Source organism: Denticeps clupeoides, chromosome 1 (genome assembly GCF_900700375.1).
Source record: "Denticeps clupeoides chromosome 1, fDenClu1.1, whole genome shotgun sequence".
NCBI classification, from domain to species: Eukaryota; Metazoa; Chordata; class Actinopteri; order Clupeiformes; family Denticipitidae; genus Denticeps; species Denticeps clupeoides.
The window spans coordinates 170,942-190,108 of NC_041707.1; the positions used below are offsets into that span (position 1 = coordinate 170,942).

General features: G+C 44.4%; 2 pseudogenes; both read right to left on the bottom strand.

Annotated features, from left to right (window-relative positions):
- Positions 1-18,089: 18,089 nt before the first annotated feature.
- On the bottom strand, positions 18,090-18,208 carry LOC114803065 (uncharacterized; annotated as a pseudogene).
- A 153-nt stretch (positions 18,209-18,361) lies between these two features.
- LOC114803139 (uncharacterized) lies at positions 18,362-18,480 on the bottom strand (annotated as a pseudogene).
- Positions 18,481-19,167: the final 687 nt, after the last annotated feature.

Here is a 19,167-nt window from a genome sequence, read left to right on the forward strand (position 1 = left end):
GTTTAAAGTGACTAAAATATTTTTCCACCTCGTTCTCAGAAAATGGAGGAACCAGTCTAATATGTCGGCCGACGTTGAAAGTTTTCCACCAAACCGATTTTTAATGCTTTTACTAATAAGTCTTTCAACTTTCTATCGGCGCTGGTAATGGGAATGCCATAGAAGTCAGCTACACCCAATACCTGCTCCTTGGTTAACTCTGCTCACATCTGATCGGAAGGGAACTCAACAAAACCCTCAAAACCATAGTGACCTGTAATTCTAACCCCACAGCAAAATTTAAATTGAATTACTTGGTGACCTTACCAATACAAAGAGAAACTACACAAACCCAACTACAACGGCACATTGGGATGTATACCAGAGTCAGTCTGCTCCTGTGGGATTCTAGGAACTCCAGCTCCTAATCTACCTAACCAGTCAGCTACCTAAGATCTAGCTAGTCTTTGGGGGAAGTTACCAGATTTAGGCACCTTTAAACGCAAGCTCGCAACATTTCCAGTCTCTGACAGAGATAGAAATGCTCGACGTGTACCTCCCCCTGGATTTTTCCCCAAAAATAACAAACCAAAACAACAAACAAACATAACAAACAGCGTCCGTTTGAAGGACCCGCTCAAGGCAGAATCCAGCTGGACAGCTCTACCTAACCAGAGTTCACCTGAAAACCCAAGATGGCGCCGGTGAGGTCGGCTGCCGTCGCGACTGCTCCGACCAAGTTTAGTTTGTTTTTGTTTTTTAAACCCTCTTTTAACAACCCTACACCGGCAAATCTACCACCATGCAACGCATTAAATACAGTAGAGACACCCTTGTTTCTATTAGTATACAATGCACTTACAATACGAAGACTTTGACTGCTTTTCCGGATCCCAGCTGGCCGAGTGAAATCCTGAGGAAGAACAAAGGACGCGACGCGAAGCGGCGGCCCCGGGGGAAACGAGCCGGCGTCAGGAACAGGCTGAGGCCCCGTGCACATAGCACACCTCTGCCTAGCATCCTGCTCGCCAACGTCCAGTCACTGGAGAACAAGCTCGATGACCTCAGGGCCAGGGTAAAGAGACATCCGGGACTGCAACCTCCTCTGCTTCACCGAGACATGACTGAACCCAGCAGTGCCGGACCACGCCATCCAGCCGGCCGAGTTCTTCTCGGTCCACCGCATGGACAGGACACGCGACTCGGGGAAGACACGGGGAGGCGGAGTGTGTTTGATGGTAAATAGGAACTGGTGTAATTCCATTGCCCCCCTCACACACTCGTGCTCGCCGAATCTGGAACTATTGTCCATCATGTGTCGTCCCTTTTATCTTCCTCGGGAGTTTACATCGGTCATCATCAGCGCCGTTTACATTCTGCCGAAAGCGGACATGGACACTGCCTTAGGCGAACTGCAGGAGGCGCTCACACAGCACCAAACACAGCACCGGGACGCTGCGCTTATTGTGGCAGGAGATTTTAATAATGCCAGCCTCAAACGCGCAGCGCCGAACTTTCATCAGCACATCACCTGCGAAAGGACACTGGACCATTGCTACACTACCATGTAGAGTCAAGGACGGGTACAGGGCACAATCTCGTCCACCATTTGGAAAATCTGACCACGCCGCCATCTACCTCATGCCTAAATACAAACAAAGGCTTAAACCGGAAATTCCGGTTCAGAGGGAGGTGGCACGCTGGACGGACCAATCGGTGGCCGCTCTTCAGGACGCACTGGATGACGCAGACTGGGAAATGTTCCAGAGAAGTTCCGGAAACATCAGTGAGTTTGCAGAAGCGGTTGTGAGTTTCATTGGGAAACTAACGGACAACACCGTTCAGAAAACGATCGTCACAACATTTCCCAACCAGAAGCCGTGGGTGGATAAAACCATCCGCGACGCTCTGAAATCTCGCACCGTGGCCTATAACGCAGGGCTCACTTCCGGGGACATGGAACCATACAAGGCTGCATCATACAGCGTCAGGAAAGCGGTAAAGGAGGCGAAGCACCGCTACGGGAAGAAACTGGAGTCACAAATCGAACAGAGTGACTCTAGGAGCCTGTGGCGGGGACTACGGACAATAACGGACTATAAAGCACCAACATCCGGTATGACGAACGCGGACGTGTCTCTGGCAGACGAGCTAAATACATTCTATGCTCGCTTCGAGGCTGCAGCTAAAGGCGCTAGCGATGCTACGGCTAGCGGCTCCAACGGCTGCAGACGGGAGGACACTGCCAGCACCGAGAACGCGTTCGTCATCACCGAGCATGATGTGAGGAGAGCCTTCAAGAGAGTGAATACCAGGAAGGCAGCAGGACCAGACGGCATCTCGGGGAGAATCCTCAGAGCCTGCGCGGACCAGCTAGCACCTGTGTTTACAGAGATATTCAACCTATCTCTATCTCAGTCGGTGATCCCCACATGCTTCAAGGAGTCCATCATTGTTCCGGTCCCCAAGAAAACCCATCCTGCCTCCCTCAACGACTACCGCCCTGTAGCCCTCACCTCAGTAGTGATGAAGATCTTTGAACGGCTGGTCAGAGACTTCATCATTTCTTCACTACCAGATACACTCGACCCACTACAGTTTGCGTATCGTCCCAACCGGTCCACAGATGATGCCATATCACATCTCCTCTATACTGCACTCACCCACCTGGACACTCGGAAGGGAAATTATGTTAAAATGCTCTTCATTGACTACAGTTCAGCATTTAACACAATAATCCCTTCCACACTCACCACCAAGCTGGGCGCACCTGGGACTCAGCTCATCTCTCTGTCAGTGGATCTCCAACTTCCTAACCGGGAGACGACAGGCAGTAAGGATGGGTGGACATGTCTCAACCTCCATCACCCTCAGCACTGGAGCCCCCCAGGGCTGTGTTTTGAGCCCCCTGCTGTACTCCCTGTACACCCATGACTGTACATCCACTACTAACTCCACCACTATCATCAAGTTTGCTGACGACACTGTCGTGGTGGGCCTGATCTCTGACAACGATGAGACGGCCTACCTGGAGGAGGTTGGAAATCTGGTGAACTGGTGCCAGAGAAACAATCTCCACCTGAACGTCAGCAACACAAAGGAGCTAATAGTGGACTTCAGTACAAAGCAAGAGAGGACCTACCAGACCCCTGTCATCAACAGGAGCCCAGTGGAGAGAGTGGACAGCTTCCGTTACCTCGGTGTTAACATCACGCAGGACCATGGTCCTGTCACATCAACACCGTGGTGAAAAAGGCCCGGCAGCGTCTCTACCACCTCAGACGCCTGAGAGACTTCAGACTGCCCTCCAAGGTACTCAGGAACTTCTAATCCTGCACCATCGAGAGCATCCTGTCGGGAAATATCTCAACCTGGTTCGGGAACAGCACCATGAAGGACAGGCGAGCCCTACAGAGGGTGGTTCGATCAGCCGAACGAATCATCCGTACCAAGCTCCCTGACCTTCAATCTATCTACAGCAAACGGTGCTGCACCAGGGCCAGGAAGATAGTGAAGGACCTCACCCACCCCAACAACGGACTCTTCTCTCTGCTGCGATCAGGGAAGCTCTTTCGCTCCCTGAAGTCCAACACAGAGAAAATGAGGAGGAGCTTCTTCCCGCAGGCTGTCCAAGCTCTCAACAACAGTACATAGAACTCATGCACTTTCACCTCCAATCACTCCGGACTCTTTTGCACAAAACCACTTTGCACAAAACCACTTTGCACAAAACCACTTTGCACAAAACCACTTTGCACAAAACCACTTTGCACAAAATGACTCTGCGCTTTTTAGGTCCTTACTGCTCTTTCTTTTATGGCTCTTTCTCTCTTTCTTTAAACATTGTAAAAAAAACTGTAACTCATTTGCACACCCTCACCCTACCAGTTACACATATTTTATGTTAAAGACGTAAAAGTGTAATACTTGGTTATGTTTGCAATATTTGCATATTGCTTCATTGTTTACTTGCAACATTTGCAATACTGTGGTCTGTAGCAGTTGCAGACAGCATTTCACTGCACATCATACCGTGTATGACTGTGTATGTGACAAATAAAAATTTGAATTTGAATTTGAATAAACAGAAAAAACTCAAACTCACCCAGATGAGAAAAGCTGCCACGGTCCACAGCCTACCCGATATCCTACCTACACGATAGAAAATCCCGGACGAGCCCCCAAAATTTGTTACATCCCCGGTCTAGGGTCAGGGACATAACAAATGGGACATAGAAGTATCAACTCCAAAACGACGCAACAACTTAAGGCTAATACTTTATTACAAACAAAGACATTTAAACAACAAAACAAACCTCCCTCCACTGGCTCCCGGTAGCTGCTCGCATTGAGTTCAAATCCTTGATGCTTGCCTACAGGGCTGTACATGAAACTGCGCCCTCCTACATCAACACACTACTACCTAGCTACACCCCTGCATGCTCTCTCAGATCTGCAAACGAAAGGAGGTCTCCGATTCCAATCATCTCTGTTCTCCGTTGTTGTCCCTGGCTGGTGGAACAACCTGCCCTCCTCCACACGACTAGCCGAGACTATCACCACTTTTAAGAAGCAGGTGAAAACCCTCTTGTTCAAAAACTATTACAGACAAATCTAACACTTACACACGCACATGCATACACATTGCACAAACAATACAAAAATGTATAAATACATTATAATTTTTCTTCGTCTAGCACCTAACAATCTCTGAGCATGCTCTTCATTGACAAGTCTGAGCCTTATCAGGGCTCTTAGTTTGTAAACTCAATATTCTATAGAAATCAAACGAGAATTGCTGGTGTCTTCCTCTTGTAAGTCGCTTTGGATAAAAGCGTCTGCTAAATAAAGTAAAGTAAAGTAAACACAAAACAGGTCTGGGCAGTCTAAGTCTTGTCTTCTGGTCATAATCCTTCATTTCACCAACAACATTCTTCTCTCACACCAACATTCTACCTTCACCAACAACGTCCTCTTTTCTTCCTCCCACCACACTCTCCTTTTCACCAACACCTCCTCTCTTCACCAACATCCTCTTCTTGTCCGAAAACAGCCGCCATTTTGAATCTCTTCCCTATTACAGCCTACCAATCATGGCAGGAAGTGGGAGGAGTCCAATCATGGCTGATGAGGAGCCACCCTGCAACATTACAGAGAGAGACACAGAAAGAGAGAGAGAGACACACACAAACACAACAGAAAACACCCATAGTCTGCCATGGGACGTCACACGCGTGCGGGCGCGCTGGTGAAACTACGTCAGTGGGTATTCCGCACTGCGCTCCCCTCCATCCAGCTGGCGAACCTCCGCTCCCTTCCTAACAAAATGGACGAGCTGCTGCTTCTCAACCGGACCAACATTGACTTTGCATGTTCTGCTGCTCTTTGCTTCACTGAAACTTGCCTCAGTGAATGCACCCTCGATGCAACACTAAACATGCCGGGCTTCCACCTCCACCATGCGGACCGCGTATCGGAGCTCTTGGGGAAATCGGGGTGAGACCATTTAGAGCTTTATAGGTCAAAAGTAGTCAACAACAAACAACAACAATGGGCAAGTGTTAGAAAATGTATATAAGTTATCATGCAATCACCTTTTAGTATTACTTCTGTATTTGGAATGTTAACCTCTGGAAAACACCAGCTATATTAAACATTAGCCAACATCTGTATTTGTAATGTTAACCTCTAAATGACATCAGCTAATCATTCATCATTAGCTGCTTGGAAGAAAAATCGTGGAACAAGAGAAGTGTTGCAAAACAAGTTCGCCGGGGCGAGGTGACCGAGACCTGGCGGGACCTGGGAAAACAGCGAGCGGAGAGCTTGTAGATGGAGAAAGCAGGAGACCATCAATCATGAGATAAACAACAGTGAAGTTCTACGAATTTCTATGTTCGGAACAAACCCAGCTGATGTCTGAATGTACCACCCTGTATTGAATAAAAGGAGGAGGCACGTCAGAAACCACAGAGCTGTTGGAAGCAACCTGTGTGTGCTTTTCTGATTGCTCTCCTTGCAAGTAAATGAACTCGACCTGCTTCGTGTCTTCCTTCTCCAGTTATTTAATAAGTGTTAGAACAAGGTATAACTCTGGCAGCAAGGATGTGTGTAAGTGTTATTGTACAATTTGTTGTGGAATTTGATTGTGCTGTTTATAAAAAACTATATCTACTGAAATAAATAGGCGAAAAACAAAATCTTATATATAAAGTGTACATAAAGTGCAGCGTGCAATGTTGAAGGTGATTTGCAGTTTCAGCTGTTTAGGAGAGAGATGGCAAGGGGGAAGAAGCTGCTCCTGTGTCGGCTGGTCCTGGTCTGCAGGATCTATAACGTCTGCCAGAAGGCAGCAGGTCAACGAGCCTGTGACCAGGGTGTGAGGGGTCTGAGATGATTTTCCCTGCCCTTTTCCTGGATCTGGAGAGGTACAAGTCCTGGATGGAGGGCAGGGGGGCACCGGTAATCCTTTCTGCTGTCCGTACAGTCCGCTGCAGTCTGATCCTGTCTCTTTTAGTGGCCGCTCCATACCAGGCGGTGATGGAGGAGCATAAGACAGACTCAATGACCGCAGTGTAGAACTGGATAAGCAGCTCCTGTAGTTGCCTCAGGAAGTACATCCTCTGCTGGGTCTTTTTGAGGATGGAGGAGATGTTGGTCTCCCACTTCAGGTCCTGGGAAATGGTGGTGCCCAGGAACACCCATGTTACACCTCTTCTTACCTCTCTCCACTGGCTCCCGGTAGCTGCTCGCATTGAGTTCAAATCCTTGATGCTTGCCTACAGGGCTGTAAATGGAACTGCACCCTCCTATATCAATACGATACTACCTAGCTACACTCCTGCACGCTCTCTCAGATAAGCAAATGAAAGAAGACTAAAAATTCCTTCTTCACGGGGTCTCCGATTCCAATCATCTCTGTTCTCCGTTGTTGTCCCTGGCTGGTGGAACAACCTGCCCTCCTCCACACGACTAGCCGAGACTATCACCACTTTTTAGAAGCAGGTGAAAACCCTCTTGTTCAAAAAGTATTACAGACAAATCTAACACTTACACACGCACATGCATGCACATTGCACAAACAATACAAAAATGTATAAATACATTATAATTTTTCTTCGTCTAGCACCTAACTCGCTGACAAATTGAGCCTTATCAGGGCTCTTAGTTTGTAAACTCAATATTATATAGAAATCGAACGAGATCGAATTGCTTCCTCTTGTAAGTCGCTTTGGATAAAAGCGTCTGCTAAATAAAGTAAATTAAAAGTAAAGTCTCCACGATAGACACCAGGCTGTCTGATATGGTGAGGGGGAGCAATGTTGTGGGATGTCTCCTGAAGTCCACTGTCATCTCCACAGTCTTGAGCATGTTCAGCTCCAGGTTGTGTTGACTGCACCTGAGTACCAGCCGCTCAACTTCCTGTCGGTATGCAGACTCATCACCATCCTGAATGAGTCCAATGACGGTGGTGTCATCTGCAAACTTTAGGAGTTTTACAGTTCAGTTCCTGGAGGTGCAGTCGTTGGTGTACAGGGAGAAGAGCAGTGGGGAGAGGACGCAGCCTTGAGGGGCACCAGTACTGAGGCACCGTGTTCCAGAAGTGATCTCCCCCAGCCTCACTTGCTGCTTCCTGTCTGTCAGGAAGCCAGTGATCCACTGGCAGGTAGCAGGTGACACGTTGAGCTGGGAGAGTTTGGAGGTGATGAGTTCAGGCACAATGGTGTTGAACCCTGAGCTGAAGTCCACAAACAGGATCCTGGCCTAGGTTCCCGGGCAGTCGAGATGTTGCAGGATGTAATGCAGCCCTATATTCACTACATCATCCACCAACCTGTTCTCCTGGTAGGCAAACTGCAGCGGTTCCAGCTGGTGTCCCGTGATGTTCTTTAGATGGGCTAAAACCAGGCGTTCAAAGGATTTCATGACCACAGACGTCAAGGCGACAGGTCTGTAGTCATTCAGACCAGTGATGGTGGGTTTCTTGGGGACTGGAATAATGGTGGAGTGTTTGAAGCAGGTGGGTACTTCACACAGCTCCAGGGATCTGTTAAAGATGTGGGTGAAGATGGGAGCCAGCTGTTCAACACAGGCTTTGAGACAGGAGGGGGATACACTGTCTGGACCCTTGGTTTTCCTGGACTTCTGTTTCTGGAACAGCCAACGCACATCTTCAATGTGTATTCTGAATTCCAGTGGGGAGGGTGGGGGGGATAGAGTTGTGATTGGGGTCGTTGACTCTGGGCAGGGGAGGGTGAGGGAAGAGGGTGGGGGGGTGTTTGATTCCATGTCTCGGAGAAAAACAAACAGAAGCAGCGGAAGACGGTTGCACTGTACGACCGATACTGAAATATGTGGTATATTGGTGCTACAGTGGCCCGGTACCCTAGGATTTTAACAAAAAGCCAGAGAAAACAGATTGGATTTAAACACTAAGACTTTGTCTGAGTCCCAGACACTGACAGGCAGGCCATTCCACAACTGCGGAGCTCTACAGGAGAAGGATCTGCTCCCAGCTGTGACCTTCTGTACTTTTGGTACCAGTAGTGACCCCGCACCCATTGATCGAAGGGGGGCGTGGCGGTTCGTAAAGAACCAAAAGTTCACTCAGGTATTGCGGGGTGAGACCATTTAGAGCTTTATAGGTCAAAAGTAGTCAACAACAAACACAGACAACTGGCAGACCCCAGTAAAGAGACCAGCAAATAAATCCTGGTTCCTGACAACTGCTAAACAAGGACATACCATGAAACAAACCAGAGGGTCACCACAGCCACCACCACCGTTACCACTACAGCTTCAGGGATCTTCAAGTGGACCAGTAACATCATTATGGACATGTTATCTAGACCATGACACTGGACTACATTCTGGACTTCTCCAACCCTACAATTGTAGGACTTATTATTATATCATCCCCAACCCTGCACTGACACCATTTGAAGGCTCACTCTACCCTGGAAGGGGGTCCCTCTCTGTATCACTCCTTCCCAAGGTTTCTTCCTTTCTTTTTTTTCTCTCTCCTAGAGTTTTTTTTGTGTGGAGTTTTTCCTTGTGTGCAGAATGGTCAAGTGTGGGGGGTGTCAACTGTAGGGCTGGCGGGGTGTTCCACGGGCTGGGCGGGGTGTCTGTTTCAGCAACTTACTACCCATTACTATCACTCCTTCTGAACCTACCACCAGCACCCCCGATATAAGAATAGGATTATTAAATGTTAGATCTCTCACACCTAAAACGCTCATTGTCAATTAAATTATTACAGATCAGGGGTTCGATGTACTGTGCCTGACCGAAACTTGGTTAAAACAAAACGAATTTGTAGCATTGAACGAGTCTAGTCCTCCTGGATACAGCTATGTACACCAACCTCGCTTAACTGGAAGAGGAGGTGGCGCCGCAGTAATTTGTAAGGATAACCTCAGTATTACTCATAAACCCGGACAAGGATTTAACTCTTTTGAGATTCTACATACCAATATAACTCATGTAGTCTCACAAAATAAAAATCCTAAATTCATTCCATTGATTATTATTTATAGACCCCCTGGACCTTATTCTGAGTTTCTTAGTGAATTTACAGATTTTGTCTCCAACTTAGTTGTATCTGTGGATAAAGCCCTAATTGTCGGCGACTTTAACATCCACTGTGATAAATTAGAAGACTCACTAAGAACAGCATTCCTGTCTTTATTAGACTCAGTTGGAGTTAACCAACATATAACAGGACCTACTCACGAAGGTGGTCACACGCTCGATCTTGTGTTGACCTTCGGTTTAAATATAGAAGATATAGTTACTCTTCCGCAATCTGAAATGATCTCAGATCATTTCCTCATCGCTTTTAAAATATGTCTCAGACACAACAAACTCAATCCCCCTCATTATAGAGCCAAACGGACAATTACATCAAGTACGGCACAGAGGTTTATTAATACCTTACCAGATTTATCAATGCTGATAAACTCACCGTCAGACCCCGCTGAACTCGACAAAACGACCAAATGTCTAGAATTAACACTGCGTAGTACGTTTGATATAGTCGCTCCCCTCAAAAGGAAGATAGTAAGAGATAAAAACTTAATTCCTTGGTATAATGATCACACGCGCACGCTTAAGAAGACCGCCCGGAAATTAGAATGCAAATGGCATCAAAGTAAATTAAACATATTCCGAATAGCTTGGAAGGAGAGCCTACTTAACTATAAGAAGGCTCTTAGCGCGGCTCGATCAATGTATCTGTCCTCGTTAATAGATAAAAACAAAAATAATCCCGGATTCCTGTTTAAAACTATAGCCAAACTAACCAGGAATAAGACAGAAACGGATAATACCACTCAATATTATCATAGTAGCGATGATTTTATGAATTTCTTTAATACTAAAATTGTCGCGAATAAAATTAAAAGCACAACAAATAGCTCCGCCAATATTTCCATGGAAAGTAATCTTCTAATAAACGACCACTGATTAGAACGATTCAACCTTATTAAAGAGCATGAATTAATCAAATTAATCTCGTCATCAAATCAATGTACTTGCGCTTTGGATCCGATTCCAACAAGGTTCCTTAAGCAAATAGCACCCGCTATTACAAATTCTACCCTCAAAATTGTTAACTCGTCGCTTAGCACCGGCCACGTACCAAGTTTGTTCAAGGTAGCAGTCATTAGACCCCTGATTAAAAAGCCGGATTTTGATCGCAGTCAGCTTTCAAATTATAGACCGATATCCAACCTTCCGTTCATATCAAAAATCTTAGAAAAAGTCGTAGCCCAGCAGCTGAGCGCATACCTAGACTGTAACAATATCCATGAAGTATATCAATCAGGATTTAGACCTCATCATAGCACTGAGACAGCGCTGGTTAAAGTGGTTAATGACCTGCTGTTGGCCTCTGATCAGGGACGCATCTCGCTGCTTGTCCTGCTTGATCTGAGTGCAGCGTTTGACACTATCAATCACGCTATTCTCCTTGCCAGGTTAGAGAATGTTATTGGGATCAAGAGAACAGCCCTTGAATGGTTCAGATCATATTTGACCAACCGATATCAGTTTGTGGACATCAATGGTGTTTCGTCTTCACGACGTCATCCGCAAACACGGTATTAGCTTTCATTGCTACGCTGACGACACACAGCTGTATCTGTCAGCAATGCCAGATCAGAGGCAGCAGCTGAACAATATAGAGAATTGTCTGAAGGACATTAGACAGTGGATGCTCACCAACGTTCTCCTGTTAAACCCTGACAAGACAGAAGCGCTTGTACTTGGGCCTCAAGCAGCCAGGCATAAACTGGCTGACTACACAATAACCCTGGATAGCCTTTCTATCTCACCGAGTATTGAAGTGAAGGATCTAGGTGTCATCATTGATGCAGGTCTCTCATTCAATTCACACGTAGATAATGTCACTAGGATAGCATTCTTTCACCTTAGAAATATTGCGAAAATAAGAAATATAATTTCAATGCATGATGCAGAAAAGTTGGTCCATGCATTTATTACATCAAGGTTAGATTACTGCAATGCATTACTGTCTGGATGCTCCAGTAGGTGCATGAGTAAACTCCAGCTAGTACAGAATGCTGCAGCCAGAGTTCTAACTAGAACCAGGAAATCACCCCAGTCTTACAATCACTGCACTGGTTACCCATCAAATTTAGGATTGACTACAAAATCCTACTTTTAACCTATAAAGCTCTAAATGGTCTCACCCCACAGTACCTGAGTGAACTTTTGGTTCTTTACGAACCGCCAGGCCCCCTTCGATCAATGGGTGCGGGGTCACTACTGGTACCAAAAGTACAGAAGGTCACAGCTGGGAGCAGATCCTTCTCCTACAGAGCTCCGCAGTTGTGGAACAGCTTGCCTGTCAGGGTTCGGGACTCAGACACAGTCTCAGTGTTTAAATACAATCTCAAAACCTATCTGTTTTCTCTGGCTTTTTGCTAAAGTCCTAGACCCTCATTTCACTTCATTTTGACGCAGTGTCAATTATAAAGTCCAGTTTGTCACAGAGTCCCCCTGTTAGACACAGACAAAGTTAAATTCACCCTAGTTAGGCTGTCCTAGTTAGGGTACCGGGCCACTGTAGCACCAATATACCACTATAACCACATATTTCAGTATCGGTCGTACAGTGCAACCGTCTGCCGCTGCTTCTGTTTGTTTTTCTCCGAGACACGGAATCAAGCACCCAGACTACTGGCAGACCCCAGTGAAGAGACCAGCAAATAAATCCTGGTTCCTGACAACTGCTTAACAAGGACATACCAGAGGGTCACCACAGCCACCACCACCGTTACAACTACAGCTATAGGGATCTTCAAATGGACCAGTAACATCATTATGGACACGTAATCTAGACCATGACACTGACTACATCCTGGACTTCTCCAACCCTACAACTGTAGGACTTATTATTATATCATCCTGTTAGAGTTATCCGTCTTATCCAACACTTATAAAATAGAGAGATATGACACGAAGCAGTTGAGCTCTCTTTTTACTTGCAAGGAGAGCGATCAGAGACGACCATGCCTCCAAAAGCTCTGCCGTCTCTTCCGCTTCCTCTCTTTTTATTTAATAAAGGGCGGTACATTCATCACAGGATCACACCATATAAGCTTATAATTTGCATGTAGGGTTGTCTCTTGGTAGACGCTCCATCGCAAGGTCTTCTTGTTTTCTTGCTTCGCTGCGGCTGCAGGCCTCCTCTTATCAAGTCGCGGTCATTCTGTTCTGCAAACAACCTTTAGCCCACCAGTTTTTCATCCAAGAGACTAATGATTAAATATAGTGCGCATATTAAAAAGAATAATACCGTTTAATATATGTGAGATATAAAATTCAAAAAGGAAATAAAAGGTAATTGCATGATAACTTATATATATTTTCCAACATTTCCCCCCTGTTTATCATGTATTTTACTCTTTTTTTGTCATTTTCCCTAATATCCTCTTCCTTTAGGATTTTTGACTATTAGTTCATAAACTGAGTAATACATTTACACTCAAAGGGTTGTTGCTTTAATTCTCAAAGATAGATTCTCAGAACAGTTGGCTCAACTGTAAGTCACTGGGCTCCATGGTCATCTTAAAGCCCTCATCATGGTTTTTATTTTCCAAAAGTGGGTATAACTGTGTGGGATCAACCTCCCTGGGTGATAAGGCCGTAGTGATGAGACGGTTCACAAGACTGCGCAGACAAGGAATACAACAACATCCACACAAGGTCAGAATTGCTGCAAATACAGCCATAGATGTTAAAACAGATTGAACTAGGGCTTTGTATTTCCCGAATACATTCATCCAGGAATCCCACATCGTAGTTTCCACCCCTGAATGCTCCTTCATCTTCCGGTTGAGGGTGCGTAGGCCGTCAATGGCCAATGTCAGACTGCCTCCTGCAGCTGTGTTGTTTGGTATGAACGAGCAGCATTGCTCTCCAAACATGGTGCAAACCCCATTTTTCTCAGCCAAGAGCATATCAAGCGATATCCTGTTCTGAAAAGCCATTAGGGAAGTGGCGGATAATTGCCCATGCACGGCCTCAAAACCGTCTTGTGTCCAATTTCCTAATTTCTGAACATTGTAATGGATGTAGTTGATCATGTCTACGTTCTTATTAATCGTACACCACCAACACAAGGTTGATTCGAATCCCGCTGCTATTTGATTTGCTATTTTATATTCGTCAGGCACCCCCCTGGGAACCCCAATTGCATCTATGTAAGTTGGATCTGTTAGCTTCTCCCAGGGCGGGGTTGACCGCTTCGTCTGGTGCCAGTCTGCAGGCACCAGGCTGTCTATTTTGAATAATAGGTTACTTATTGTTGTTGGATATATGGACACTGGTAATAAAAGGGTTACTAAGACACACAACCTGGTGGTGTTTGTGGGCAATCAATCAAACAACCTGATCCCAAACTTGATCCCAACTTCTGCAATGACTATTTGGTTGAGTTTTGCTGATTTTACCTGTAATAATGGTCGTGGCCCCAAACAAACCACGGAATCTTGTTGAGTGACATTAGCTGCTTGCTCCACTAAAAGAAGCCAATTGTTGTTTTTACCACATCAAGCATGTATCAATGTTTTTTTTTTTTTTTTATACAGGCTAAAGCCATATGTAGCTGTACCATTCCCACCATCCCCCCTGTTGAGACATGTGTTTTCCCATGGCTCAAAATCGCAGCCCATTTGTATGTAGATATGTACATATGTAGATTTTTTTTTTCTACTTAAAAAATTGTAAATAATAAAAAATGAAATTAACAGTTGTCGATAAGGTAACATCCAAAATTGCATCAAAAACCCGCGTAGAAACACATCCCCAGTCATGCTGAAAATCCAAGACTACTATAGCAGTAACATCCAACATCCGTTACGCACCCGATTCGTCTTTCTTAAAAAGTTGCCCCTCCCAAAAATAAATAAACAAAAGAATGCACGAAAAATCAGCTACAGGACACAGTGAAGGAGAACAGAGGTCATACGGCCACAATTTTGGAGGCCTAATGTGGGTGGGGAGACTGTTTAAAGCCAAAAGGGGCCTGCTCTGCATCAGGATTCCACAGCACCTGAGAAGACATCGATTTACAATGAGTGAGGGCAGATAAAGGCTTGCCGAACCTTGGAAGAAATATTCTATGGTAGGAACAAAAGGCAATAAATAAAACGGATGTGAGGAGTTTGGATGACAGGTCCTCGTCATCTTCCACTAATAATGTGACTCAGAAATATAACGGAAATGTAACAGCAAAAATGCAACTGAAATCCAAACCAAAACTGAGACAATAACCCTATTGCTGTAAATAATAATAATTATTATTATTCTTTAAATGCCCTCGGTCTGGGTTCAAGGAAACAAAAAGTGCACAGCGCAAGTTATAACCAGAATAATGTAGTCATCCCAATGCTACCATTTAAATAAAAAACAATACAGCATCATATCGGTCATTGGCTGGGGCAACACAATGAAATGAAATAAAATCCACAGTACAATATAAATGTGAAGCCTTTTTTTTTTTTTTTTTTGGGACAATATGTCTTCCACTGTGCTTCTTTTACATGGCTGCACTAGAATCAACAATGAGAAAAGAAAAAAATTCACTTGTCAGAGGGATGCGTATCAGTGTGTTATGTCTTCGTATTCAGCGTGAGTGTCAGTGTAGGTCAGTGTAGGTGTGATGGACCTTATTCAAAGACACAGTAACAGAGGCAAACAGTGCAGCCGTTGGTAAATCGCCCTTCTTAAATAAAATAAAACAACACAAAACCCAGAAAAAAGAACCCAAAGTGTACATACAACGGTGCAATATTCATTTAAAATTGCACAGTTTAGATGTAATGTATATATTTTCCCCAGCTTTCCACAAACTTAATTTTAAAACTCTCAGAAAGAAAAGAAAACAAACAAACAAAATACACAAAATGTAAATTCAAAATATTTCCCATATTCCCTTTAAATCTGAATAAGGTGGAGACCCGTTGTAAATCGCTGTGCTGATGCCCAGACGGTAAAATCTATTGCTAAGAGTTCCAAAACAAAACGAGGGAGAGAGAGAGATAGGCCCCACACACACACACACACATACCAGAGAGATAAGGTCTGCCAATGCGTGTAGACGCACATACCCACACACACACACACACACACACAGAGGCTGGAGTGTCTCATCAGAACTCCTGTCCTCCACTTGTATACTTTGTCCTGCTGCTTGTTTTGCTATCCGGTCAGCAAAGGCATTTCCGACCGCTACTTTGTCTTTTGAATTAATGTGCGCTACACATTTACATATAGCTAATTTCGCAGGTAAGTGGACAGCTTCTAATAGTTCCCGTAGTAATTGAGCATGGGTCACCGGTTTTCCTGTAGATGTAACCATTCCCCTATTCCGCCAGTACTGAGCAAATGTATATTGGCTATCAGTATATATAGTAACATCTTTCCCTTTCATTAATTTACAAGCCTCAGTTAGAGCAATTATTTTGGCTGCTTGCGCTGAAAAAGTCAATGGTAAGTTGTCAGCTTTAATCACTGCTGTCACCATGGCGTAGCCCGTTTATGTTTTTCCCCAAAAATTTTTACTTTGAAGAGCCAACGATGAATATTACCTCACCCTGAGGCAAGGTTGGTCACTTAAATCTAATCTAGATTTAGCTGTGTGTTCTGCGAGTGCTGGGAAGTCGTGTTGTTCTCCGTCATCGGGTAAAGGTAACAATGTGGCTGGGTTAAATGTGGTGCATCGTTTGATAGTGAGATGTGGCTGTGACAGCAACGTGGCCATGCAGGAGAGGTGCCTTGCAGGTGATAAAAAGATCATATTGGTTTGCAGTAGTAAAGCAGCCACTGCATGTGGGACCTTAAGGGTCAATGGGTGGAATAAAACTATTCCGGCACTTGCTTCTACTGCCATCAACGCCGCTATCACCGCCCTCACACAGTGTGGCAATGCGCGGGCTACATTATCTAATTTGGATGAAAAATAAGCTATCGGTCTCAGTTTGTCTCCATGTTGTCGGCCTAGGACAGAAGTCATATAGTTGTGTTTGCAGTCCACCATTTGTATAAACGGTTTACTATAATTTGGCAAGGCTAGAGCTAAATTGGAGGTCAGCGCCTGTTTAATATCACAAAAAGCTTTTTCTGCTTCTGACGTCCAGTTTGACGTCCAATTGGTTTTGGCGCCTGTACGACCGCTGTTTTCCGTTCTTCTAGAATAGTTCTGCCACCTGCACTGAGGTGGTGACCCAGGTATTTGACTTGTGGTTTCCATAATTGCAATTTGTTTTTACTAACTTTGTGCCCCTCTTTAGCTAGGTGATTTAAGAGGGCCACAGTGTCATTTTTACATGCTTCTAGACTCGGAGAAGCCACTAATATATCATCAACGTAAAGTAGAATCTGGCTTCCCCCAGGTGGTTGAAATTTGGACATGCTGGCATGCATGGCTTGTGAATATATAGTAGGGCTTTCGCAATAGCCCTGGGGAAGCCTAGTATGGGTGTATCGTTTCCCCTTAGATGTAAAAGCGAACCAAAATTGGCTGTCTGTGTCTATGGGAATGGAGAAAAAGGCATTACTAATGTCGACCACAGTAAATATTTGCGCATCTGGTCTTTAGAATTTGGAATTTAGTAATGTGTGTGGGTCAGGCACACACCGTCTCTTCCGCTTCCTCTCTTTTTATTTAATAAAGGGCGGTACATTCATCACAGGATCACACCATATAAGCTTATAATTTGCATGTAGGGTTGTCTCTTGGTAGACGCTCCATCGCAAGGTCTTCTTGTTTTCTTGCTTCGCTGCGGCTGCAGGCCTCCTCTTATCAAGTCGCGGTCATTCTGTTCTGCAAACAACCTTTAGCCCACCAGTTTCTCATCCAAGAGACTAATGATTAAATATAGTGCGCATATTAAAAAGAATAATACCGTTTAATATATGTGAGATGTGAGATATAAAATTCAAAAAGGAAATAAAAGGTAATTGCATGATAACTTATATATATTTTCCTACACATCCCCAACCCTGCACTGACACCATTTGCTCACTCTACCCTGGAAGGGGGTCCCTCTCTGTATCACTCTTTCCCAAGGTTTCTTCCTTTCTTTTTTTTTCTCTCTCCTAGAGTTTTTTTGTGTGGAGTTTTCCTTGTGTGCAGAAGGGTCAAGTGTGGGGGGTGTCAACTGTAGGGCCTGTCAAAGCCCATTGAGACATACTGAATGTGATTTTGGGCTATATAAGAAATAAATGTTGTTGTTGTAACGAGCGTTCTTTGCCTGGTAAGGCCATAAGCAAGCCTAGTTTTAAAACGTTTGATTTTTAAAAGAAAGAAAGAAAAATGAATCAAAGACTCCTAACTTACTTTAGAAAAAAGTAACAAAGCGATGTAAAGAACGTACAGCACCTGGTATCCCCAGGCAGTCTCCCATCCAAGTACTAACCAAGCCCAACCCTTCTTAGCTTCAGAGATCAGAAAAAGACTGGGTTTTCTTTGGCTGGTATGGCAAAAGAAAGGGCTTGAAAACATATCAAAGAGTGAAAATACCTCCGAACTTACTTAAGAAAAAAAAAAAAAAAAAAACAATGTAAAAAAGTTTTTCAATAGTTTACAGCACCTGGTATTCCCAGGCAGTCTCCCATCCAAGTACTAACCAGGCCCAACCCTTCTTAACTTCTGAGATCAGATGATATCGGACGCTCTTTGGCTGGTATGGCCGTAAGCAAACTTTGCTTGAAAATGTTGGACTTAAAAAGAAAATAATAATAAAGTTTGAAAACATATCAAAGAGTAAAAAAACCAATTAACTTACTTCAGAAAGAAAACTAACAAAACGATGTAAAAAAAAATCTACTTAAATAGTTTTTCAATATTTAAAGCTTACAGCACCTGGTATTCCCAGGCAGTCTCCCATCCAAGTACTAACCAGGTCCAACCCTTCTTAGCTTCTGAGATCAGACGAAATCGAGCGTTCTTTGGCTGGTACCACCTTAAGCAAACTCTGCCTGAAAATCTTGGACTTTAAACAAAAAAAGGGCCTGGAAACATCTCAAAGAGTGAAAATACCTCCTAACTTACTTCAGAAAAAAGCTAACAAAGCGATGTAAAAATTTTCAACTTAAAAAGTTTTTCAATAGTTAAATCTAACAGCACCTGGTTTTCCCAGGCAGTTTCCCTTCCAAGTACTAACCAGGCCCAACCCTTTTTAGCTTCCGAGATCAGGCGTTCTTCGGCTGGTATGGCCGTAAGCAAATTCTGCCTGAAAGTCTAGGTCTTTAGACAAAATGGGCTTGAAAACATATCAAAGAGTGAAAATATCTCCTAACTTACTTTAAAAATAAGATAACAAAGCGATGTAAAAAACTTCTACTTAAAAGGTTTTTCAATAGTTAAAGCTTACAGCACCTGGTATTCCCAGGTAGACTCCCATTCAAGTACTAACCAGGCCCAAGCCTTCTTAGCTTTCGAGATCAGACGAGTTGGGTCAGTCAGCAAACATTAGCATTTAGTCTATACTATTTACAGGAGTAAGGTTGGTGGACATGGGCTTAGAGGAGGCAGCGTCTGTGGGCGAGGAGAATCGAGCCTGCTTGGACTAAGGTTAAGGTCTTAATATTGTTGCAGTTCCATACAGCACGCAGGCACTGTGGGGGAAGACAATGGAGATGCAATGCAAGTGGCAC